The 26,706-nt window shown below is 32.6% G+C and overlaps 2 long non-coding RNA genes across 2 annotated transcripts; both read right to left on the bottom strand.

The window, feature by feature from the left end:
- Window positions 1–13,457: 13,457 nt before the first annotated feature.
- LOC119601433 lies at window positions 13,458–14,093 on the bottom strand. Its single transcript, XR_005231225.1, has 2 exons — window positions 13,763–14,093; window positions 13,458–13,688 (listed from the first exon to the last, which is right to left on the bottom strand). It is a non-coding gene; the product is annotated as an uncharacterized LOC119601433 (long non-coding RNA).
- A 10,817-nt stretch (window positions 14,094–24,910) lies between these two features.
- LOC119601434 lies at window positions 24,911–25,377 on the bottom strand. Its single transcript, XR_005231226.1, has 2 exons — window positions 25,222–25,377; window positions 24,911–25,145 (listed from the first exon to the last, which is right to left on the bottom strand). It is a non-coding gene; the product is annotated as an uncharacterized LOC119601434 (long non-coding RNA).
- Between the last annotated feature and the right edge of the window lie 1,329 nt (window positions 25,378–26,706).

Raw genomic sequence — 26,706 nt, 5'->3', positions numbered from 1 at the left:
AACAGTTGATTTTCTTGAAACAAAAGTAGAAATATCTTGCAAATTTCTAAAAAGTCAACTGAATAGAGACATATTTCACAAAATCTTCGAATTTTGCCAACGATTTGTTTTACAAAGTTACCCAAATAGTGAAATATTTCACAAAATCTTGCAATTTACTGAACAGTAGATATTCTACAAACTGTCTTACCTTCAGATAAAAAAATTAAAACAAGTAAGAGTGCTATATTCGGCTGTGCCGAATCCTATATACCCTTCACCATAGTGTATTTAAAAAATATAAATTTTAACTTAATGTAATACTGTTTCTAGACTGTTCATTAAATTGCAATATTTTGTGAAATGTTTCACTATTTGGGTGACTTTATAAAATAAATTAAATAAGTTGACTGCAGTAAATTGCAAGATTTTGTGAAATATTTCACTATTTGGTTGATATTCTAGACAAAATTGTTGACAAATTAGAAGATTTTGTGAAATATTTCACTATTCCGTTCACGTTATATAAATTTGCAAGATATTTCTACTTTTTATATATATTTTGTGAAATCTTTCGTTGACTTTTTAGAAATTAGCAAAATAGAAATTTGCTAGTGAAATCTATCACTATTTGGCTGACTTTCTAGAAAAACTAGGACAAAATAAGAAACTTTTGTGAAATATTTCACTATGCAGTTGACTTTTTATAAATTTGCAAGATATTTCTACTTTTGATATAGATTTTGTGAAATCTTTGAATTTTTTGTTAAACTGGTTGTATTGATTGTAATATTGTTTCTAGAACATTTTCAAGATATTTGTGCTTATTAGAAATTTACAAGATATTTCTACTTTTTAGAAATTTACAAGATATTTCTACTTTTGATAGAGATTTTGATAAATCTTTTCATTTTTTTTTAAATTTGTAACTGAATTTAAGACTGTTTAGTAAATTGCAAGATTTTGTGAAATATTTCACTATTTGGGTGACTATATAAAATAAATAAAATAAGTGTCTATTTAGTTGACTTTAGTAAATTGCAGGATTTTATGAAATATTTCACTATTTGGTTGACTTTGTAGCAAAATAGTTGAGAAATTAGAAGATTTTGTGAAATATTTCACTATTCGGTTGACTTTTTAGAAAAATGGCCTAAAACTCAACTGGTCAGTAAATTACAAGATTTCATTATTCAGTTGACATTTTACAAATTTGCAAGATATTTCTACGTTTTATAGAGATTTAGAGAAATCTTTGCATGTTTTTAAAATTTGTAACTTAATGTAAGCCGGTTTCTAGACTGTTCAGTAAATTGCAAGATTTTGTGAAATATTTAATTTACATATTTCATTTTCCGGACTATATCATCATTATAGCAATAGCAAAACATAATGAACAACAACAACGCTATACGAAATAAACACACAAAAAACAAAATACACAAGGCAGGCAAACCAACAGACATCCAAATATACGAAAAGAAATACACAAAAAAACAAAAACAAAATACACAACAACAACACTAAGAAACAAAAACAACATACACAAGGCAATGAAACACACAGCCCTCCAAACATATGAAACGAAATACTCAAAAAAAAAACAAAAACAAAATACACAACGCAATGAATAAGCAGTGTTGTTGTTGCTTATTTTTTATGAAAATTTCAGAGGTTGTATCGGATTTTTGCTTATATCTCCGTTGTTTATGGACGGATTTTGCTGATTTTAAATAGGAAACTTCTCGAAAGCATGTCTGATAGAATCATTGAAGACTTGGATCCCGAAGATATCTGGGGTCTTCAGAAAACTGATTTCAACAGACAAACAGACGGACAGACAGACAGACGGACATGGCTTAATCGACTCCGCTATCTATAAGGATTCAGAATATATATACTTTATAGGGTCGGAAAATTATATTTTGGAAATTACAAACGGTATGACAAACTTATATATACCCTTCTCACGAAGGTGAAGGGTATAAAACATGCAAAGATTTTTCAAAATCTCTATAAAAAGTTGAAATATCTTGCAAATTCTAAAAAGTCAACTGAATAGTAAAATATTTCACAAAAGTAGAAATATCTTGCAAATTTCTAAAAGTCAACTCAATAGAGACATATTTCACAAAACCTTCGAATTTTGTCAACGATTTGTTTTTCACCCAAATAGTGAAATATTTCACAAAATCTTGAAATTTACTGAATAGTAGATATTCTACATACTGTCTTACATTTAGATTAAAAATTAAAAAACATGCAAAGATTTTTCAAAATCTCTATAAAAAGTTGAAATATCTTGCAAATTTCTAAAAAGTCAACTGAATAGAGACATATTTCACAAAATCTTCGAATTTTGCCAACGATTTGTTTTACAAAATTACTAAAATAGTGAACTATTTCACAAAATCCAGTAATTTACTGAATAGTTGATATTTTAGAAAGGGTTTTACATTCAGTTACATATTTCACAAAATCTTCGAATTTTGCCAACGATTTGTTTTACAAAGTTACCCAAATAGTGAAATATTTCACACAATCTTGATCATTACTGAGTAAGTTTCTAAAAAACCAACTGAATAGAGACATATTTCACAAGATCTTCTAATTTTGTCAACGATTTCTTTTAGAAAGTCACACAAATAGTGAAATATTTCACAAAATCTTGCAATGTACTGAACAGTTGATTTTCTTGAAACACAACACAGTGGGGCAGAATGGAAATTTTTTGGAAATAAATCTGGCATTTCTAAACGGCTGATCCGATCGGGATAAAATTTGGCGTAAGCGTAGCCAAGGAGTATTCGAGTTTAAGTTTTGAAGATGAACCCTGCAGATACCCCAGGGACGGCGCTGTGGCGGCTCAAAGTAGGGTACCTACGACATGTAAAATTTTTAAACTCGTGCCATTTTTTTGTTTTTCACCCAAATACAAAGATTTTTATATTTTGTGAAAGCGCTCGACGAGATCTTGAAAAAACATGCTTGGACATACTACTTATCTCTTATAATATCCGAGTTATAGGCATTTAAAAATTTAGTGATACAAAATTTACCATACCTTGGTCCGCCTTTTTTTGAATACCGGGCGTAATTTTGGACCAAATGGACTAAATTTTTTCTTGTTAGTTAGACAACAAAATTTCCAATAATATACAAAAAATTTCAGATCAATATCGTTTACAGATCCAAAAATATACGTTTTTTAATTAAAAAATTCAAAAAATTTTAGATTTTGGCCGTTTTTTGCCAAAAATCTTTTAATAAAATAAAATTTTCTTTAAGAACATATAACAATTTTATAGTTTTCTAATAGGTATCTTTACGCAGAACGCTTTGGCGTAAAAAACTTGTCCTATTTTTTGAAAATGTTGCCACTACGTCCTTCCGAATATGACCTATTTTTTATCAAAACTTCAACTTTGGGCGACATGTTCTAAAATCCCAAAGCTGGGATCAGAAAACTGAAAGCAGTTTTGGAAACCTCAATATGTTTTCTATTTACTCCAAAAGTATTTTCCCAGCCCTGAAAGAAATGTGGACCCTATGGGCAAAAAAGTAAAAAATCCCATTTTTGGGATTTTCATTCCTATTTTTGGGAATTGCGGGATGCCCTTTGACCTTTTCAATTTTTTTTGCATTTTCTTATTTGAAATGACAAATTTAACAAGCGTTGAAAATTTCATTGAGTTTTGTTCATAAATAAAGATTTTGTCATATATTACATATTTGTTTAATTTCTAAAACTATGATTTATATCAAAATTTTAATAGTGTCGGAGATAGCTACAACAATTTAGTCCATATTTATCCCTTAATATCATTTTTTAGTTAGATATGGAAATTCTCGACCCTTTACAAAAAATTTCAAGCCAATATCTCAATTACATTCAAAAATATGTTCATTTAAACCTGTGTCCTTTAATTTCATCTTTTTCATATTTTAGTATTAAGTATGACAGAACATACATTTGGTGTTGAATAAAATATTTGGACAATTTTTAAAAATTATTTAGTTAATTATTTTATTATAATATTGTATATAAAATAAAAAAAATTATAATTTTATTATGAGCCACGCACAACAACACCTAAATCACCCCACACAAATTACCTTTCCCGTCCACCGAAATATAAAACACAATTTAATACAATATCATCCGTTAGTATAATAGCTTTTTTTATTTGAACTGTTTATCTTAAACATAATACAATTAATTCTTACAACCTACTTATATAGTTAATTCCTAACACTACTTATTTTCTATAAAATAATCTGTCATATCGGTATACATATCCAGAAGGTAATATAAGTCCTTTAAATCTTCCTTGTTTTGAGATGATAGAGTTTCATAACAAATCCATCTTTTTCGCATAGTTGAAAGAACAGGATCAGAAGATAGAAGTAAACTATTAAAAATATCTTCATTCTGTGATTGCCTGGAGCATTTTCTTGAGCTGAATAGTTGAACATGCTTAAAATCTCGATTCCTCGCTTCCTGGGCTTCTTCTGTTAACTCTCCAAGTGGAAGAATATTCGATTCAATTATTATTTGACCATGACACAATACTTTGTGTACTATTGGTGTTAGTTCCCTCCATGGATACAGAGATACAAGTAATTTAGAAATTTCAGATGTGTATTCCCCAAATCGATTTTCATTAATTTTATGTTTACTATTCAGAGCCATTAAAATAGTTTTAACTCTTCGAAGCAACTCCTTGTCGATTCCAGTTATTTTTGAAGTAATTTCAAAATCACGAAAAAACCTTCTCGACGTATTACCGTCATTTGTACTACCTCAACTTGAAAGTGGTTTGTCGATGTTTAATCCCATCTGAACTTTAAATTCTTCTTGGATTCTGCTTTTTTCCGCAGCTCTCAGTTCTTTCAATTCTTCATTATTTTTTGTTGATTTAGTAGGATAGTTTGTTTTTTTTTTTCCTGGATCGCCTTGTATGATGGTAATATATTGTGTCCTTTTTCATGCAGAGCTTTCCTTAATATTTGGTACTTATTTCGACTGAGACCCAGTTCCAACATAAGCGCTATTGCTTCCTCTTCAGTAAAATTTGATTATGATGTTGGAGTTGGTATACTTTCCACAATTCGCTTAAGTCGTTTTGGTGATGCATTAGGAAGAATAGTTGCAATATGTACGACATCCATATGTTGGTTTTCCTTTTTCAGCATTTCGTTAAATGTGTCAGCAATTTCATCATTTGAGATTGAAAAAAGTTTTTGTGTGACCCTCTTTTTTTTTTACCTTGAACATAAGTCTTCGTATGACTTGCAAGGCGCTCCTATTGATGTGTTGTAAGTTGAGATTTCCGTAGTAGTTTCCATCCAACTACAAAATTTTAATCGAAATTTCTTTTGATTTCCATCCACAGACTTACTTTTTACATCAAAAAGTTTTCAATTTTTGATATGCCTGTTTTGTCTACTTTTCTACTATATGTAGTTTTTATATAATTTGAAATGTCTTCAATTCTTTCTGGCCCTTTTGAAGATATACTCCATAAAACGGAACACAACTCTTCGTACTTTAATGTAATCTTCATTGTAGATTTATTAAATATGGTACTTAAAATCTGAGAAGTTTACTTATATACCAATTCTTGTCATTTCCGATACAGGTATTCCAAAGTAAAAAATTACGAATTGTCTACCTATTAACATTTAGGACTATATTACTATAACCTGTAATTCAGTCATTGATATTTCTTATTAGTGAATGAATCGAAATTATCATTACCTGTATATTTTTACCTACATGATCATAAACGAAACAGAACGAAATAATCTGTCGAAAAAAAATTAGGTAAAAAATAGTTATAAATTTTTGAAAATTTAAGCATAATAGGACCTTTCAATTATAAGGATAAGCAAACAAATAGAAAATAGGTAAATATAAGATTTAAATATGTGCTGTCATACTTAATACTAAAATATGAAAAAGATGAAATTAAAGGACACAGGTTTAAATGAACATATTTTTGAATGTAATTGAGATATTGGCTTGAAATTTTTTGTAAAGGGTCGAGAATTTCCATATCTAACTAAAAAATTTTATTAAGGGATAAATATGGACTAAATTGTTGTAGCTATCTGCGATCCTATTAAAATTTTGATATAAATCATAGTTTTAGAAATTAAACAAATATGTAATATATGACAAAATCTTTATTTATGAACAAAACTCAATGAATTTTTCAACGCTTGTTAAATTTGTCATTTCAAATAAGAATATGCAAAAAAAAAAATTGAAAAGGTCAAAGGGCATCCCGCAATTCCCAAAAATAGGAATGAAAATCCCAAAAATGGGATTTTTTACTTTTTTGCCCATAGGGTCCACATTTCTTTCAGGGCTGGGAAAATACTTTTGGAGTAAATAGAAAACATATTGAGGTTTCCAAAACTGCTTTCAGTTTTCTGATCCCAGCTTTGGGATTTTAGAACATGTCGCCCAAAGTTGAAGTTTTGATAAAAAATAGGTCATATTCGGAAGGACGCAGTGGCAACATTTTCAAAAAATAGGACAAGTTTTTTACGCCAAAGCGTTCTGCGTAAAGATACCTTTTAGAAAACTATAAAATTGTTATATGTTCTTAATAAAAATTTTATTTTATTAATAAAAGAGTTAAGACACATTTTTGGCAAAAAAACGCCAAAAATCTAAAATTTTTTGAATTTTTAAATTAAAAAACGTATATTTTTGGATCTGTAAACGATATTGATCTGAAATTTTTTGTATATATTTGGAAATTTTGTTGTCTAACTAACAAGAAAAAATTGAGTCCATTTGGTCCAAAATTACGCCCGGTATTCAAAAAAATGCGGACCAAGGTATGGTAAATTTTGTATCACTAAATTTTTAAATGCCTATAACTCGGATATTATAAGAGATAAGTAGTATGTCCAAGCATGTTTTTTCAAGATCTCGTCGAGCGCTTTCACAAAATATAAAAATCTTTGTATTTGGGTGAAAAACAAAAAAATGGCACGAGTTTAAAAATTTTACATGTCGTAGGTACCCTACTTTGAGCCGCCACAGCGCCGTCCCTGGGGCATCTGCAGGGTTCATCTTCAAAACTTAAACTCGAATACTCCTTGGCTACGCTCACGCCAAATTTTATCCCGATCGGATCAGCCGTTTAGAAATGCCAGATTTATTTCCAAAAAATTTCCATTCTGCCCCACTGTGCACAAGTAGAAATATCATGCAAATTTCTAAAAAGTCAACTGAAGAGAGACATATTTCACAAAATCTTTGAATTTTGCCAACGATTTGTTTTACAAAGTTACCCAAATAATGAAATATTTCACAAAATCTTGCAATTTACTGAAGAGCTGATTTTCTAGAACATACACATTGAAAAAAATGCAAAGATTTCACAAAATTTCTATAAAAAGTAGAAATATCTTTCAAATTTCTAAAAAGTCAACTGATTAGTAAAATATTTCACAAAAGTAAAAATATCTTGCAAATTTCTAAATCGTCATCTGAATAGAGACATATTTTACAAAATCTTCGAATTTTGTCAGCGATTTATTTTAGAAAGTCACCAAAATATGGTAATATTTCACAAAATCTAGCAATTTACTGAATAACTGATATTCTAGAAACTATCTTACATTCAGATACAAAATGTAAAAAAATGTAAAGATTTTTCAAAATCTCTATAAAAAGTTGAAATATCTTGCAAATTTCTAAAAAGTCGACTGAATAATAAAATATTTCACAAAAGTAGAAATATCTTGCATAGATATTCTACAAACTGTCTTACATTCAGATTAAAAATTTAAAAACATTCAAAGATTTTTCAAAATCTCTATAAAAAGTTGAAATATCTTGCAAATTTCTAAAAAGAGAGTGAATAGAGACATATTTCCAAAATCTTGAACATTACAGAACAGTCAATTTTTGGACATTTGTCTACGATTTTTTCTAGAAAGTCAACCAAATAGTGAAATATTTCACAAAGTCTTGCAATGTGCTGAACAGTTGATTTTTTAGAAACAAAAGTAGAAATATCTTACAAATTTCTAAAAAGCCAACTGAATAGAGATATATTTCATAAAATCCTATATGTTTGTCAACGATTTTTTCTAGAAAGTCACCCAAATAGTGAAATACTTCACAAAATCTTACAATTTACTGAAGAGTTGATTTTCTAGAAATATTCTTACATTCAGATACAAATTAAAAAAAGTGCAAAGATTTCACAAAATTTCTATAAAAAGTAGAAATATCTTTCAAATTTCTAAAAACTCAACTGAGTAGTAAAATATTTCACAAAAGTAGAAATTTTTTGCAAATTTATGAAAAGTCAACTGAATAGAGACATATTTCACAAAATCTTCTAATTTTGTTAACGATTTCTTTTAGAAAGTCACACAAATAATGAAAATTTTCACAAAATCTTGCAATTTACTGAATAGTTGATATTTTAGAAACAGTCTTACATTCAGTTACAAATTTTAAAAATACAAATATTTCTCAAAATCTCTATAAAAAGTGAAAATACCTTGCAAATTTCTAAAAAGCCAACTGTATAGTGAAATGTTTCACAAAATCTTGAACATTACTGAACAGTCGATTTTTAGGAAATTTTTCTACGATTTTTTCTAGAAAGAAATATGGAAATATTTTACAAAATCTTGCAATTTACTAAATTATTGATACTCTACAAACTGTCTTACATTCAGATAAAAAATTTGAAAAAAATGAAAAGATTTCTCAAAATCTCTATAATAAGTTGAAATATCTTGCAAATTTTTAAAAAGTCAACTGAATAGTAAACTATTTCAGAAAAGTAGAAATATCTTGCAAATTTCTAAAAAGTCAACTGAATAGAGACATATTTCACAAAATCTTCGAATTTTGACCACGATTCGTTCACAAAGTCAACCAAATATGGAAATATTTCACAAAATCTTGCAATTTACTAAAAAGTTCATATTTTAGAAACAGTCTATCATTCATACAAATTAAACAAAAAACAAAGGTTTCTCAAAATCTCTATAAAAAGTTTAAATATCTTGCGAATTTATAAAAAGTCAACTGCATAGTGAAATATTTCACAAAATCTTTAACATTACTGAGCAGTCCATTTTAAAACATTTTTCTACGATTTTTTCAAGAAAATCACGCAGTAGTGAAAAATATCACAAAATCTTACAATTTACTGACGAGTTGATTTTCTAGAAATAGTCTTACATTCAGATACAAATTGAAAAAATGCAAAGTCATCCAAATAGTGATATTTCATAAAATCTTGCAATGTTCTGAGCAGTTGGTTTTCTAGAAACAAGTTTCTAAAAAGTTTCTAAATACTGAATAGAGACATATTTCACAAAATCTTCTAATTTTGTCAACTATTTCTTTTAGAAAGTCACACAAATAGTGAAATATTTCACAAAATCTTACAGCCGTTTAGAAATGCCAGATTTATTTCCAAAAAATTTCCATTCTGCCCCACTGTGCACAAGTAGAAATATCATGCAAATTTCTAAAAAGTCAACTGAAGAGAGACATATTTCACAAAATCTTTGAATTTTGCCAACGATTTGTTTTACAAAGTTACCCAAATAATGAAATATTTCACAAAATCTTGCAATTTACTGAAGAGCTGATTTTCTAGAACATACACATTGAAAAAAATGCAAAGATTTCACAAAATTTCTATAAAAAGTAGAAATATCTTTCAAATTTCTAAAAAGTCAACTGATTAGTAAAATATTTCACAAAAGTAAAAATATCTTGCAAATTTCTAAATCGTCATCTGAATAGAGACATATTTTACAAAATTTTCGAATTTTGTCAGCGATTTATTTTAGAAAGTCACCAAAATATGGTAATATTTCACAAAATCTAGCAATTTACTGAATAACTGATATTCTAGAAACTATCTTACATTCAGATACAAAATGTAAAAAAATGTAAAGATTTTTCAAAATCTCTATAAAAAGTTGAAATATCTTGCAAATTTCTAAAAAGTCGACTGAATAATAAAATATTTCACAAAAGTAGAAATATCTTGCATAGATATTCTACAAACTGTCTTACATTCAGATTAAAAATTTAAAAACATTCAAAGATTTTTCAAAATCTCTATAAAAAGTTGAAATATCTTGCAAATTTCTAAAAAGAGAGTGAATAGAGACATATTTCCAAAATCTTGAACATTACAGAACAGTCAATTTTTGGACATTTGTCTACGATTTTTTCTAGAAAGTCAACCAAATAGTGAAATATTTCACAAAGTCTTGCAATGTGCTGAACAGTTGATTTTTTAGAAACAAAAGTAGAAATATCTTACAAATTTCTAAAAAGCCAACTGAATAGAGATATATTTCATAAAATCTTATATGTTTGTCAACGATTTTTTCTAGAAAGTCACCCAAATAGTGAAATACTTCACAAAATCTTACAATTTACTGAAGAGTTGATTTTCTAGAAATATTCTTACATTCAGATACAAATTAAAACAAGTAAGAAATTATAGTCGGGCGTGGCCGACCATATGATACCCTACACCAATTGCGAATATTAAATGTGATTAATTTCAATAATGAAGCATTTCTGTTAATCTCATATAGGTTCCAAATAATGTCTGTTCATGTTCGGTTGTATGCTGATCCAGGTAGTGGATCCAGAGAATAGTATGTGACACATTTTAACAAATTATATTCAAAATTGCGATCTGTTGCGTGCACACAAGGTTTACACGGTCACAAAGACGGACATAGCTTAATAAGGACAAATATTTTTGAGTGTTACAAACATCACCACATTGTGCCGACTTTTGGATAGATAGTAGTATATTAGACGTAGTTAAAAGATAAACGACCGAAATCGGAAGGTCCGGATGTATGGAGGCTAAGGCAGAAATTGAGCCGATCCTTATAAAATGTATTATTGGGAATTATCTATATACATATATAAAAATGAATGTGTGTTTGTTTGTATGTTTATATCTTTGTATGTTTGTGTGTTTATATGTTTGTATGTTTGAACGTTATAGACTACTAAACGGCTAAACCGATTTTCTTCAAATTTTCACAGCACATTCGTATGTGTGATAATAGGCTACTTTTTATTTCCGATCATGGCGAAAAATGACAGTGTTATTTATAATTACATATCAAACTTAGTTGTGCCAATTTTTGAGAAGATAGTAGTATATTTATCGTAGTTATGAGCTAAGAGGCCCTAATCGGTAGGTCCGGTTGTATGGGGGCTATGGCAAAAATTGGTCCGATCCTTATAAAATTTAATGTCGACATTTTATATAAAATGTTTATATAAAATCTATTTGTGGTAAATTTCATATTGATACTAGTGTTTATAAGTGAATTGTGGACATTCAAGTCATTTTCTGAGGGGGACTTTGTATGGGGGCTAGGGTCATATATATATCATATATTTGACAAAGTTATGAGCTAAAAGGCCCAAATCGGAAGGTCCGCTTATATGGGGGCTGGAGTAAAACTTGGTCCGATCCCTATAAAATTTATTGTTGGGAATTATGTTTATATAAAACTCATTTGTGCCAAATTTCATCGTGATACTACTGTTTATAAGTGAATTGTGGACATTCAAGTCATTTTCTGAGGGGGACTTTGTATGGGGGCTAGGGTCAAATAATGCCCGATCTTTACGAAAATCACTAGAATTATTAAGACATATATAAAACTAAACTTTTCCAATTTTTGTAGAGATAGCAGATCATTTAACATAATTATGAGGTCAAAAGCCCTATTCGGGGGGTCCGGTTGTATGGGGGCTAGGTGAAATAATGGACCGATTTCAACTATTTTCAATAGCGTTCGTCCTTGGACCAAGAGAAGTGTATGTTCCAAATTTCATCAAATTATCTCAAAAATTGCGACCTGTAGAGTGCGCACAAGGTTTACATGGACACACAGACAGACAGACAGACAGACGGACGGACGGACGGACAGACGGACATAGCTTAATCGACTCAGGAAGTGATTCTGAGTCGATTGGTATACTTTAAGGTGGGTGTAGGACCAATATTTTTGGGTGTTACAAACATCAGCACAAACGCATAATACCCTCCCCACTATAGTGGTGTAGGGTATAAAAAGTGCAAAGATTTCACAAAATTTCTATAAAAAGTAGAAATATCTTTCAAATTTCTAAAAACTCAACTGAGTAGTAAAATATTTCACAAAAGTAGAAATTTTTTGCAAATTTATGAAAAGTCAACTGAATAGAGACATATTTCACAAAATCTTCTAATTTTGTTAACGATTTCTTTTAGAAAGTCACACAAATAATGAAAATTTTCACAAAATCTTGCAATTTACTGAATAGTTGATATTTTAGAAACAGTCTTACATTCAGTTACAAATTTTAAAAATACAAATATTTCTCAAAATCTCTATAAAAAGTGAAAATACCTTGCAAATTTCTAAAAAGCCAACTGTATAGTGAAATGTTTCACAAAATCTTGAACATTACTGAACAGTCGATTTTTAGGAAATTTTTCTACGATTTTTTCTAGAAAGAAATATGGAAATATTTTACAAAATCTTGCAATTTACTAAATTATTGATACTCTACAAACTGTCTTACATTCAGATAAAAAATTTGAAAAAAATGAAAAGATTTCTCAAAATCTCTATAATAAGTTGAAATATCTTGCAAATTTTTAAAAAGTCAACTGAATAGTAAACTATTTCAGAAAAGTAGAAATATCTTGCAAATTTCTAAAAAGTCAACTGAATAGAGACATATTTCACAAAATCTTCGAATTTTGACCACGATTCGTTCACAAAGTCAACCAAATATGGAAATATTTCACAAAATCTTGCAATTTACTAAAAAGTTCATATTTTAGAAACAGTCTATCATTCATACAAATTAAACAAAAAACAAAGGTTTCTCAAAATCTCTATAAAAAGTTGAAATATCTTGCGAATTTATAAAAAGTCAACTGCATAGTGAAATATTTCACAAAATCTTTAACATTACTGAGCAGTCCATTTTAAAACATTTTTCTACGATTTTTTCAAGAAAATCACGCAGTAGTGAAAAATATCACAAAATCTTACAATTTACTGACGAGTTGATTTTCTAGAAATAGTCTTACATTCAGATACAAATTGAAAAAATGCAAAGTCATCCAAATAGTGATATTTCTGTCGTGTGCACCCTGTAGGTAAATGTGTGAATGGTTGTAGAAATAAGAAGAAGGGAAAAATAAAGTTGGCAACGCGTCGTTTGACATTTTTGAGGAAAAAAAAAATGAAAGTAAACAAAAACAAACACTAGGAAAATTATTTGAAACAGTAGATTGAATAGCTGAAAGGAATTGAAACAGTAGGAAGCCATTATGGGATCCGAGGTTTCTCGGACCCTAATGTGCAAAATGTCGGCCTTTTTTTCTTTGAGATTCAACGAAGCAGCAAGTGGCAAGTGCGCACAATAAAAGTCGCCTAAGCATTTTTAAAGTCTTTATTTAAATCAAACAATATAATATAAATTATATAAATTGAACACCGAAAAAAAAAGGTTATACAAATATTTCAACGCCACCTCTGCCGACTTCCAACGTGGGATCTTTCATTTGGGAACATCGGCTCCGCACTGCCAATCCTGGGGTGCGCAGGTATACCAAAGGTTTCGACCATAAAGATTTTTGACCCTGAACGACAAGACGGACTGACAGTACCTTTTAAATAATTAATAAAAAAAGGGAAAATAATAAATAAAAAAATTTATATATATATAAAATAACAAGCTTACCATTGGTTAGAATCGGACCAGACCGCTGGCCAAAAATTACCGCCAAGCGTGCGCGACGTTAGGGTTGAGCTCAGGCCTAGTTTTTTTAGAAGAATTTGCGGCAGATTTGCACCCAGTAGCTCAGTATTTTTATACGTATATATATGTAAAAAAAAAAAAAATAAATATATATAAATAATTATTTAAAAGATATTTAAAATTTTTGCAAACTGACCTGAATTACCCGGACCTGGACAGAATACGGACGACGGAAACCCCACTGCAACACCTGCCAACTCCATAGCCGTAGGACCTGTAGAAGAAAGAGGAGAAAGTAAAGAAAAAATACTTAAAAGCTAAAATATAAAGATACTTAAAAGCTAAAATCTAAAGATACTTAAAATCTAAAAATACTTAAAAGCTAAAATATAAAGATACTTAAAAGCTAAAATCTAAAGATACTTAAAATCTAAAAATACTTAAAAGCTAAAATCTAAAGATACTTAAAATCTAAAAATACTTAAAAGCTAAAATCTAAAGATACTTAAAAGCTAAAAGATAAAAATACTTAAAAGCTGAAATCTAAAAATACTTAAAATTTAAAAATTTGATAAAACTAAAAGCTGAAAACAATTTGTCAAAAGCTAAATTCTTAAATCTATTTAAAACTTAAAACCTAAAATTTAAAATATACTGCTTTAAAACTAAGAGATTATATTGTGAAATCATACTACTAAAGCCTAAATCTACTTAAATCTAAAGCTTAGAATCTACAAAAACTTAAAATGGGAAACTAAAGAAAATTTGTTAATCTAAAAGCTAAATGTGTTAAACCGATAATTTATATATAAAAATTTTTTTTGTAATAATAAATATCTCCCTTAAACTCATTTTTTTTGATATTGTCCATAAAAAATTTTTGTAAAATTTAAATTTTGCCGTAAGCTAAGAAAAATTCTAATAATTAATAAAAAAAATTATGTTTATAACGTTTTAAAGAAATTTTGAAAAGTTGTGTCATTAATATGATTTGGTAATTTGTTTGAAAAGCGGCGGTAAGTAGGGGAAGTGAATGTTCGCAGGGAAGATTTGGGGGACGTCAAGGAAGAGGACGTCATGGTGAGGTTGAATCCTCTAGTGGGAGGACAATAATGTGTATAGGTATGACCGCAGGGAGATGCAGGACTACTTTTAGGCCCCTTTATTTTAACATAATACCCCTAAATGCTGGTATGAATTTTTGTGTAGTGTGTGTTTATGGTCCAGATTGCCGGCAAGAACCACCCCATCCGGCGAGCTTTAGCCGCGCAATACGCGGGCATACCAGCGCCGCTAGCAATCTGGCCACTTCTGTCCCTTTCTGTTTATTTTGTTTTCTGTTTGTCTTATTTTAAACAAACAGCTGACCACCACACCACTACATAAATGGCGCCCAACGTGGGGCCCGAAAGTAGGTCCGTAGACCAAGTAGTTTGACGTATTCTCTTAAGTCCGAGTAGGCCGGTTAGGTTTAAAGTCAAGAGTCCCTAACTGTAGCTACTTAGATGAATAAGATAATATTTGGAAATTTTTAATAACACTTTTTTATTTCAATAGCTACGAATCCTAAATTGCGCATGTTCTTATTGGTCACGCAGATGTAAGTCCCGGTCTCTAGGACAAAAGAGTCCTGATCGCGTTGCGACATCTTGTGTGGGCAATAAGGGCATGCAAAATTCTGGATTCCGTAGTTGCCATCTTTTCCTAACAGCTTGAGGCTTAGAGATAACAGGCACAGCTTAATCTCTAAATGCTCAAGTTGGAAGGAAAAGATGGCGACCATATCCACACTTAAATTAACAATAGCATACAACTAACTATACCTAAATTAAGAATACTTACGTTCTTAAGTCGCAGCCGGTCTAGGGAGGTAGTCCTTAGAAGTCTGGTACATTTAACCTTTTTAAGCTGCACCTTAGTAGACAGGACTGTGAAGAGCCAGTTAGCAGTTTCACCCATCTTTTTAATTTTCGTTTAGTATTCTGCATCTCCTGAAACCATAAATAAGAAAAAGAATTAGGTCATATCTATACACATAGCAGCAATGTAAATTGTGAAATAAAATCTACCTGCAAACTTTTACTTTCCCGAAAATGCCGCCCGCATTTAAGCTTTTTGGAGTTTTATCAAATTTTTTTTTTTTTTTTTTGCCTTTGATAGGAAGAAATCTTAGGTGTGAACATATATTTTTTTTTCCAATTTACGCTGCTAAGATTCTGGAATACGAATTACTTTTACATATTTATATATATAACTTGAAATATAATATATATATACAATACCTTTTTTTTTATTTTTGATATTGAAGTGAAGATTTATATTAATTTTTATTTTTTTTAAATGGTTTTAACCCGTCGCGCGAGTCGTCTACAGCATCAAAATAACGCCATGGCGACAAGCAGTACCAACGTAACTTGTCATACCGATACTCCTACCACCTCATCTGTCGTGACTTTTACGAATCCCACCACAACCACAATCACAACAACAGCCAGTACAGCAGATCCGATTTTCAGCACTCAAGCATCTCATGATCTTTCGATCAGCTCCGAAGGCGCTAACCAGACGGTAGTGTCTCCAACATTCTTAAGCGAGACAGCACAAAATATAAGGAGAGAAGTTCGAGAGAGCATGGCAGGCCAAGGTGCCGAAAGTCCAATACAGGTCAGCGATATTCAAAACATTGTAAGTGCCTCAGTTGGATTACATCAAATCCAATTTATGAAAGAGGTCGACAACAAGATCCAGAAAGCATTGGACGACATGAAGCAGCTTATATTGTCGCTGCCGATGACTAATCCGGCTCCAATGCAAACAATGTTGTCACCTTCAAACCATGTGGTACCGCCAACTCAACCACCGAGAACCTCTTTAGAGGCACAACCATCATTCTTTGGTCATCCAGCAACGCCAGGTTACCAGCAACCACCACCATTAATTCCGGCTCCAAATTATGTGCCCGTCGGTCCAGCAGCTCCTAGAGTAACAGAAGCTAGTATTCAACAACTGCCAGTACAAACACAATATCAGCCTCCGGTACAAACACCAAATCAGCAGCCACCAGTACAAACCCAATATCAGCAACAGCAGTCAGTTCTGCAGCAGAATAACCCGTTGCCGTATTCTCAGCCGGCAGCGCAGCGGTATGTTCAGCCGCCGATTTTGCAACAACCAAACCCTTTGCCTAACTCGCAACCAGCTTTCAACAGATACAGCCAGCAGCAGTTATGGCCACAACCAGCACCAGACCCACAAGCTAACTATCAGCAATATAGCGCTTCCCAGCCTGGGTATCCACAGGATACTTGGTCTGGGCCAGCCGCTCAACAACAACCGCTAAATTATAACTTGGCAATTTCGAGGCCAAGACACCCAGAGCCATTGGATAAGTTTAAATTAGCCAAATGGGGTGTTAAATTTGATGGCACTAGTAAAACCATGAATGTGCAAGAATTCATCTTTAGAGTTGGAGCGTTGAGGAGGGATTACGGATGCTCTGATGATGAAATCCTGAGGAGTTTCCATCTTCTTCTAGACGGCCCCGCTCTAGACTGGTACTGGGACTACAGGAAAATAGTGCATATTAACACCTGGGAGGAGTTGGAGAAAGCCCTCTTAGCACAATACAGACGCTTTGAGCAAGAACACGAGGTGCAAATGAAAATTCTCAATCGCCGACAGTTGCCGCAAGAAAGTTTTGATGATTACTACAATGCCGTTATTAAACTCCGAAACCAGCAACAGCACCCATATGCGGAGGAGCAGCTGGTAGAAATCATGCGGGGTAATCTGAAACCATCTTTGGCACAGATGATGTTTTCGATTCGTTTGAAAACCCTGTCAGAATTCTGTCGCGAGGTGAGGCGAGCGGAAAACTTGATTGCTAATCAGAGGCAGCTGTATCAACGTGCAAATGTCACGCATCGCGTGCATGAATTATGTGGTGAGGATGAGGAGCAGTCATTGATCGATTTGGAGGTAGATGGTATTCGGTCGACAAGTCAGTACGTTTGTTGGAACTGTAAAGTCGTTGGCCACGGTTTCGTCGACTGTCCACAGCCCATAACTCGGATGTTTTGTTTCCGGTGTGGGAAGGATAATGTAGTGGCCCCAAAATGTCCCAAATGTCAGGGAAACAGATCCCGGAACCCGTCTCGAACTGGGGAGGCGAGGTCGACCGAGGTGTAGGCCCAGTAGAGAGTAGGGAACAACAACATCAGCAGCTACAAATAACAATTTTAAAGAATCCGAATAGGTCGGAGTTTGAGTTAAAACCTGAGCCTCGGCTCCGAGAACTCAAACCCCTACATATTCGGATTCAACAATACAACGAAGCAAAAAATAGAATTTTCGGTAGAGTGTCGAACAAAATTAGAAAAGCAAGAGAGCGATATAAGGTGAGGAAACGGTTGAGACACGAGATTTCGTCCGCTTCACTCTATGAGGGTGAAGACTCGCGATTATATACCCGGTTACGGATAGGCGGTCAGGAAATAGTCGGTTTGCTTGATAGCGGTGCAACGGTCACCTGTCTCGGGAAAAATTGCCTGAAGTTCGTAAAGGACGCCGGTCTTGAGGTTTACGAATTTAGAAATATTATAAAAACAGCGGATGGTACTAATCATCCGATAGTCGGTCGCGTCAGGGCTGAAGTTAGGTTCCGTGATGCGGTAAATGTTATTACATTCTATTTAGTGCCTAGTTTGAATCGAGAACTATTCTTGGGGGTCGATTTCATGAAGGTTTTTAAAATGTTTGCCAGCCTTGAGAGTCTCACGACCAACGGGATTAGTCTCTGCGAAGAGGCAGATAGTAATCCAGATGTCGTGACTCACAAGCTGACGCCAGATCAGCAGCAGAAATTAGATTTAGTGATATCGATGTTCCCCTGTTATAGTAGAAAAGGTTTAGGTAAGACAGATTTGGAAAGGCATTCGATAGATACTCGTGATGCAATTCCAGTTAAGGATCGTCACTATCCTGTCTCCCCGGCCGTGCAAAAGTTGATGTATGCGGAGCTGGATAGGATGCTTGACCTCGGTGTCATTGAGCTTAGTGAGAGTCCATGGAGTCATCCGGTTACTCTAGTCCGAAGGGGCGAGAAAAACCGGCTATGCCTGGACGCACGCAAGCTCAATGCACTGACAGTCAAGGATGCCTATCCATTGCCGCACATTGAAGGTTTGCTCAGTCGTTTGGGAGACACGATATACATCTCTAGTGTCGACCTTAAAGACGCGTTCTGGCAGATACCACTAGAATCGTCTAGTAAAGAGAAAACCGCTTTCACGTTGCCAGGACGACCACTTTATCATTTTACGGTTATGCCTTTCGGGTTGTGCAATGCAGCCCAAAGGTTATGCCGTTTGATGGATAAAGTGATCCGGGGCACTTCGTGATAGGGTTTTTGTCTACCTAGACGACCTTTTGATTGTATCTCCAGAATTCGAGACACATCTGGAATTGCTGAAACGTGTATCTATTTGTTTAGCAAACGCAGGTCTGACCATCAATGTGGCTAAATCTAAATTCTGCTTCAAAGAGCTAAGGTATCTGGGTTACATAGTAGGAGGCGGCAAACTTAAACCTGACCCAGCTAAAGTGGAGACCATAACTCGTTTTGCTTATCCTAAGTCAGCAAGACAGGTGCGGAGCTTCATGGGAGCAACAGGCTGGTATCGAAAATTCATACCAGACTATGCTACCATTGCTGCCCCAATCTTTGAAACGCTGAAGAAGGGTAAGCAATTCAAGTTTACTGAGGAAGCTAAAGCTGCTTTTGATCGTCTCAAGGAAGCTCTGATTTCGAGTCCACTACTTAATCACCCGGATTTCAGCAAACATTTCTACGTTCAGTGCGATGCGTCTGATGTAGGCATTGGGGCAGTGCTTTTCCAGAAGGATGATTCCGACGGAGAGCACCCAATTGCATATTTTTCACACAAACTAACATCGGCGCAGAAAAACTATTCGGTAACTGAACGTGAATGTTTAGCTGTAGTTCTGGCGATTAAGAAGTTTAGGCCCTATATAGAACTAATGCCATTTACCGTCATTACGGATCATAGTAGCCTAAAGTGGCTGATGAGCCATAAAGATCTGACTGGTCGTTTAGCGAGGTGGAGTCTACATCTACAGTCGTATGATTTTACGATTGAGCATAGGCAGGGGAAGCAAAATGTTGTACCCGATACCCTATCACGCTATGATATGGACGAAATCTCGTTAAACGTTCCTAAGCTGATCGATCTAACTTCAGTTTCTTTCCGGTCAGAAGATTATCGTAACCTCATAGACACAGTCGAGAAAAATGCCGAACAATTGCCCGATTTGAAAGTAATCGACGGTTTCGTTTACAAGCGTACTAAACCTTACGACGGTTTGGAAACGAATGAAGATTTCGCGTGGAAATTATGGGTACCGTTAGATCTGACAGAGGACATCATAAAAGCGTGTCATGATTCCCCACAAGCGTCTCATGGAGGTGTCGGTAAAACTCTCTATAGAGTAAAGGAATATTTTTACTGGCCAAATCAAAATGTCCAAATTAGAAACTATGTCAGAAGGTGCCAAACTTGCAAAGAAGCTAAGCCAGCAAATACTACGCTCAGACCACCGATGGGAGCCGAAGTCCAAACGGAACGCCCCTTCCAAAGAATCTTTATAGATTTTCTCGGTCCGTACCCGCGGTCTAAAAATAACAACGTTTGTATTTTTATTGTATTAGATCACCTAACCAAATTTGTGTTCCTGAAAGCTTTGCCGAAAGCCGACACTAAAAACGTAGTGAAATTTTTAATTTCAGAAATTTTCCATAAATTTGGAACACCCGAGACAATTGTCTCCGACAACGGAAAGCAATTTATAAGCAAGGAATTTGCCGACGTGACAAACAATTTCGGTATTAAACACGTCCGAACCGCGATCCACTCGCCGCAAGCCAATGCGTCCGAGCGTGTTAATCAGTCCATTCTGGCAGCTGTAAGGTCGTATCTGCAGGAAGACCACACAGAATGGGACAAGCATTTGTCCGAAATTGAATTTTCCTTAAGGTCTTCCGTGCAGTCGTCCATCGGAGTTACGCCTTACTTCGCCTTGTTCGGAATGAATATGATTGGCCATGGTAGCGTTTACCAGTTGGCACGAAAACTGAAAATCTTAAATGATCCAGAAATTAACGTCATTCCGAATGCTGCTAGATTGGATCTGATCCGTCAGAAAATTCGCGAGAATTTACACAAAGCTTACGCTCGCAACGAAAAATCGTATAACACGCGGTGTCGTCCAATTAAGTTCATTCCCGGTCAGGAAGTCTACCGACGTAACTTCCAGCAGAGTGATTTCAAAAACAATTTTAATGCCAAATTCGCTCGAAAATTTCTAAAATGCCGAATTGTACGACCAGTCGGAAACAGTCTGTACGAGGTCGAGGATATGCAGGGAAGATCGTTGGGGGTTTTTCACGCCAAAGATTTAAAGCAATAGCTTTAGAATCTTTGGTGGTTCTAGTCCCAACATGTTCTCCTGCTTATCTTTCGCCTGTCGTGTCTAGTAGTCAGCCTTATCTAATTTGTACTCGATAGGTAACTATAATTGGATAAAGTCTTTTGAGTTTTGTTATTAATTGAAAATCTATCTCTCGCAGTGAATTTCTGTTTGGTATAGTTGTTGTTGTATCCTGAGCAGTATTGAGATCTGTACATATCGTTCATTTATATCGTAGTCCAGTGAGATCCATAGCTTCTTTGGAATGAATAATTATTTGTTTGGTTCGACTTAAAGCCAACGTTTCTTAGCTGGTTACATGTGTAACCGGTCATTACCCTATTAGAAGGTGCAACCCCATCAAAGCCTTCCGGTACCGTGCCATTAAAAGCGTAAGGGTTATTAGTCACCTAGGGCAATGACACAATTCTGAGTCCGATCTTACAGCGAGCCGATACCAAAGGAAACAATTGGGACAATACATATTGGCAGACCAACAGGTATTTGTTCATTCCGTAAGCAGATTGTCACTGGCTGGGATATAAATGATCAATAGTACAGAATCATCGGTTTTGTCCAGGATATAATCAGTAACTATACTAAACACAATTCATTTGAAGTCAGTAGTAATAACAAGTAGTTTAGGACCTTGCTTCATAGTTTTTCTAAACTTTATCTTGTTATTACTACCGAATTCTGCTTTAATTATAAAAAGATATGGTTCCTATCCAGTCCGACTTAAGACTATTCAACTTATACTACTTTATTAAATTTTTGGTTTTACACTCACTCTGATATTTCTACGCCTTTCTGCAAATATCTGCTTCTGTTGTATTTGTTGCTTTAATTGTTGTTTAGTAGTTGTTTCTGTTGTTGTTGTAACCTGAAATAAAGTTCGGAAGACTTTAGTAGGGATTCCCATAGTTTAAATATAAATTTAATATATTTTAGTATATACTTGCCAATTCCCCTGAATTAAATTGGCTTCATAGGGTTCGTCCTTCACGAGGGCACTTGAATTCCCCAAGGAACCTGTAGAAAACAAGATATTAGTTATTTTCAATTATTTGTTGAGAATGAAAATTCCTAAAGAAATAATATAATGAATTTGCTAGAGGAAATCTTTAATTTTAGGATATTTTCTAATCTCAACAACACTTATTCTAAGAAATTAATTTTGTTTTTATATTTTCATGTGGAAATGTCAAGGGGTATTTCTCGCCAAGGATCAAAGGATTTATCCTGAAATCTTTGGTGAATCTAGTCCTTGCATTTCCCACCTTTAACAAAAGACTTACCTGAGTCTTATTTGAAGTCCAGGTCGTCTAGTCTTCTTACTCCAATGAATGGATAATCTGAAAAGAAAGTGAAAAATGTTAGAAAGAAGTTCTAATAAAATTATATAAAAATTCCAAAACAAAAAAAAAAAATCACAAAAAAAAAAATATATAAAAACAAAAATTAAAAAAAAAAATACAAAAATACAAAACACAAAAACCACAAAAAAAAAATATATAAAACACAAAAAAAATCACAAAAAAAAATTTGAATTTTGAATTAGTAGAATTTTTTTTATTATTTATTTTGAATTTAAGTTCGTTTCGTTCACAGCACACTTTTAGTGAACACCTTTCTTTTTTTTTGCCATAGTTTTCATTTTAATTGTTTTGTTTACCGATTTCATTATTTTGTTTTCACGACCTTTTTAATTTACCACTCCGTTTTATTTTATTTTTTTTGTTAATTTTCACTAATTTTTCTAATTTTTAATTTTCTAAATTTTTTTATTTTTAATTTTCACTGTCACACCACTTTTGCACACCACTGTAATTTTTATTCTCAGTTTTTCGGTTTTAACACTTCACCACAGATTAGGATTTAATTTATTTTAGATTTTCTTTTTATCACTGCCACTTTTCTCCGCCACTGTATTTTCCACAAAAAAAATATTCGAAAAAATTTATTTAATTTCGCGTCGATTTTCAATTTAGTTTATATAAAATTTTTTGTATACCACTTTTGATTGTCACTGTATTAAAATTTTTTTTTATTTTTGATTCATCACCCATTATTTTCACAACCACTTTCAAATTAATTTTAATTTTTTATGATTTTATTTTCATTTCACTTTTGTTATCCACTGTAATTAATTTTTTTTTTACCGGTTTAATTTTCTTTATCACTTTAGTTTCCGTATCACTTTTAATTTTTTTTTGTTCTCTTTTCAATTTATTTTTTTTATTACACTTTTGTCACTCACTGTAAATTTCATTTTTATTTTTTTTTGTATCGACACAATTTTTTATTGTAAATTTTCATTCAATTTTTTTTGTTGTAATTTTTTTTGGCGTACACTTTTGTTACACACTGTAGATTCCGTTTTAATTTTATTTGTTTGCCGACACAAATCCGATTTTTTTTTATTTAAAATTTTCATTTAATTTTTTTTATTTTAATTTTCTTTGATTCACTTTTGTCCCGCACTGTAATTTCTGGAAAATAATTTTTTAATTGTTATTGCATACCGGCAATAAATTTTTCACTTTTTATTTTGAAAGAAATTTTAATTTTTCGTTTTCATTTTTTTTTTGTCCGTCCGCGCACTTTTTACCATCACTGTATTAAAATTTTTTTTTGTCCACAAATTCCTAACTGCACTTTTATTTTTATTTTACCACCACCCTTTTATTTAATTAAATTCACTTTAAATTCATATTACTTACCTTTTTGTTTTTGTCCAAATCCAGAAATTACGTCTGCACACACACGATAAATAACTGTAGTCACATTCCTGAAAAGAGTAAACAAAAAAAAAAAATGCATTAAAAAATTTGTTGACCTTGAATATTTTTAATAATTTTTTTTTACTTACCAAAATTCCACCAGAATCCGCAGCATCCTTCGTCTATTCCTGAAAAGAAAATATAAGAAAAATTTTATTAGTATTTTGCTACATTTTCATATTAAAATTTCCAATTAGAAATAAATATTTTCGAAAAATAAAAACTCATTAACAAATACTTACCATTCTTGTTCACCGCCATTGAAAAATGATCGTACGCATTTACACATGCGTATTTTTCCTATGTTGCCTCCTCCCGTTCCATTCATTCAAGCAGCTGTTCAGAGTTCGTCGCCGACCGTCCAATTTTTAACGGCGGCACAGAGTTGTACTTTCGTTCTCGAACGAATAAGGGTTGCCAGACTGCATTTTTTTATATGGGGATTAAAAAATGCCCAAAATTTTAAATTTTTATTTTATTAGGGTAATTCATAAAAATCAGGGCGCGTATTTTTCCCTCCCATTTTGTCTCCATAAATGGATGACAGAAATGGTGGGGTTTGTCGTGTGCACCCTGTAGGTAAATGTGTGAATGGTTGTAGAAATAAGAAGAAGGGAAAAATAAAGTTGGCAACGCGTCGTTTGACATTTTTGAGGAAAAAAAAAAATGAAAGTAAACAAAAACAAACACTAGGAAAATTATTTGAAACAGTAGATTGAATAGCTGAAAGGAATTGAAACAGTAGGAAGCCATTATGGGATCCGAGGTTTCTCGGACCCTAATGTGCAAAATGTCGGCCTTTTTTTCTTTGAGATTCAACGAAGCAGCAAGTGGCAAGTGCGCACAATAAAAGTCGCCTAAGCATTTTTAAAGTCTTTATTTAAATCAAACAATATAATATAAATTATATAAATTGAACACCGAAAAAAAAAAAAAGGTTATACAAATATTTCAACGCCACCTCTGCCGACTTCCAACGTGGGATCTTTCATTTGGGAACATCGGCTCCGCACTGCCAATCCTGAGGTGCGCAGGTATACCAAAGGTTTCGACCATAAAGATTTTTGACCCTGAACGACAAGACGGACTGACAGTACCTTTTAAATAATTAATAAAAAAAAAGGGAAAATAATAAATAAAAAAATTTATATATATATAAAATAACAAGCTTACCATTGGTTAGAATCGGACCAGACCGCTGGCCAAAAATTACCGCCAAGCGTGCGCGACGTTAGGGTTGAGCTCAGGCCTAGTTTTTTTAGAAGAATTTGCGGCAGATTTGCACCCAGTAGCTCAGTATTTTTATACGTATATATATGTAAAAAAAAAAAAAAAATAAATATATATAAATAATTATTTAAAAGATATTTAAAATTTTTGCAAACTGACCTGAATTACCCGAACCTGGACAGAATACGGACGACGGAAACCCCACTGCAACACCTGCCAACTCCATAGCCGTAGGACCTGTAGAAGAAAGAGGAGAAAGTAAAGAAAAAATACTTAAAAGCTAAAATATAAAGATACTTAAAAGCTAAAATCTAAAGATACTTAAAATCTAAAAATACTTAAAAGCTAAAATATAAAGATACTTAAAAGCTAAAATCTAAAGATACTTAAAATCTAAAAATACTTAAAAGCTAAAATCTAAAGATACTTAAAATCTAAAAATACTTAAAAGCTAAAATCTAAAGATACTTAAAAGCTAAAAGATAAAAATACTTAAAAGCTGAAATCTAAAAATACTTAAAATTTAAAAATTTGATAAAACTAAAAGCTGAAAACAATTTGTCAAAAGCTAAATTCTTAAATCTATTTAAAACTTAAAACCTAAAATTTAAAATATACTGCTTTAAAACTAAGAGATTATATTGTGAAATCATACTACTAAAGCCTAAATCTACTTAAATCTAAAGCTTAGAATCTACAAAAACTTAAAATGGGAAACTAAAGAAAATTTGTTAATCTAAAAGCTAAATGTGTTAAACCGATAATTTATATATAAAAATTTTTTTTGTAATAATAAATATCTCCCTTAAACTCATTTTTTTTGATATTGTCCATAAAAAAATTTTTGTAAAATTTAAATTTTGCCGTAAGCTAAGAAAAATTCTAATAATTAATAAAAAAAATTATGTTTATAACGTTTTAAAGAAATTTTGAAAAGTTGTGTCATTAATATGATTTGGTAATTTGTTTGAAAAGCGGCGGTAAGTAGGGGAAGTGAATGTTCGCAGGGAAGATTTGGGGGACGTCAAGGAAGAGGACGTCATGGTGAGGTTGAATCCTCTAGTGGGAGGACAATAATGTGTATAGGTATGACCGCAGGGAGATGCAGGACTACTTTTGGCCCCTTTTTCAAATAATACCCCAAATGCTGGTATGAATTTTTGTGTTAGTGTGTGTTTATGGTCCAGATTGCCGGCAAGAACCACCCCATCCGGCGAGCTTTAGCCGCGCAATACGCGGGCATACCAGCGCCGCTAGCAATCTGGCCATTCTGTCCCTTTCTGTTTATTTTGTTTTCTGTTTGTCTTATTTTAAACAAACAGCTGACCACCACACCACTACATTTCATAAAATCTTGCAATGTTCTGAGCAGTTGGTTTTCTAGAAACAAGTTTCTAAAAAGTTTCTAAAAACTGAATAGAGACATAT

Source organism: Lucilia sericata, unplaced genomic scaffold, assembly GCF_015586225.1.
Source record: "Lucilia sericata isolate MDLA Ls3-8-SP2 unplaced genomic scaffold, ASM1558622v1 Contig000163F_arrow, whole genome shotgun sequence".
NCBI lineage: Eukaryota > Metazoa > Arthropoda > Insecta > Diptera > Calliphoridae > Lucilia > Lucilia sericata.
The sequence above is the reverse complement of the archived record's forward strand: the minus strand, read 5'-3'. Positions and strand labels throughout refer to the sequence as shown.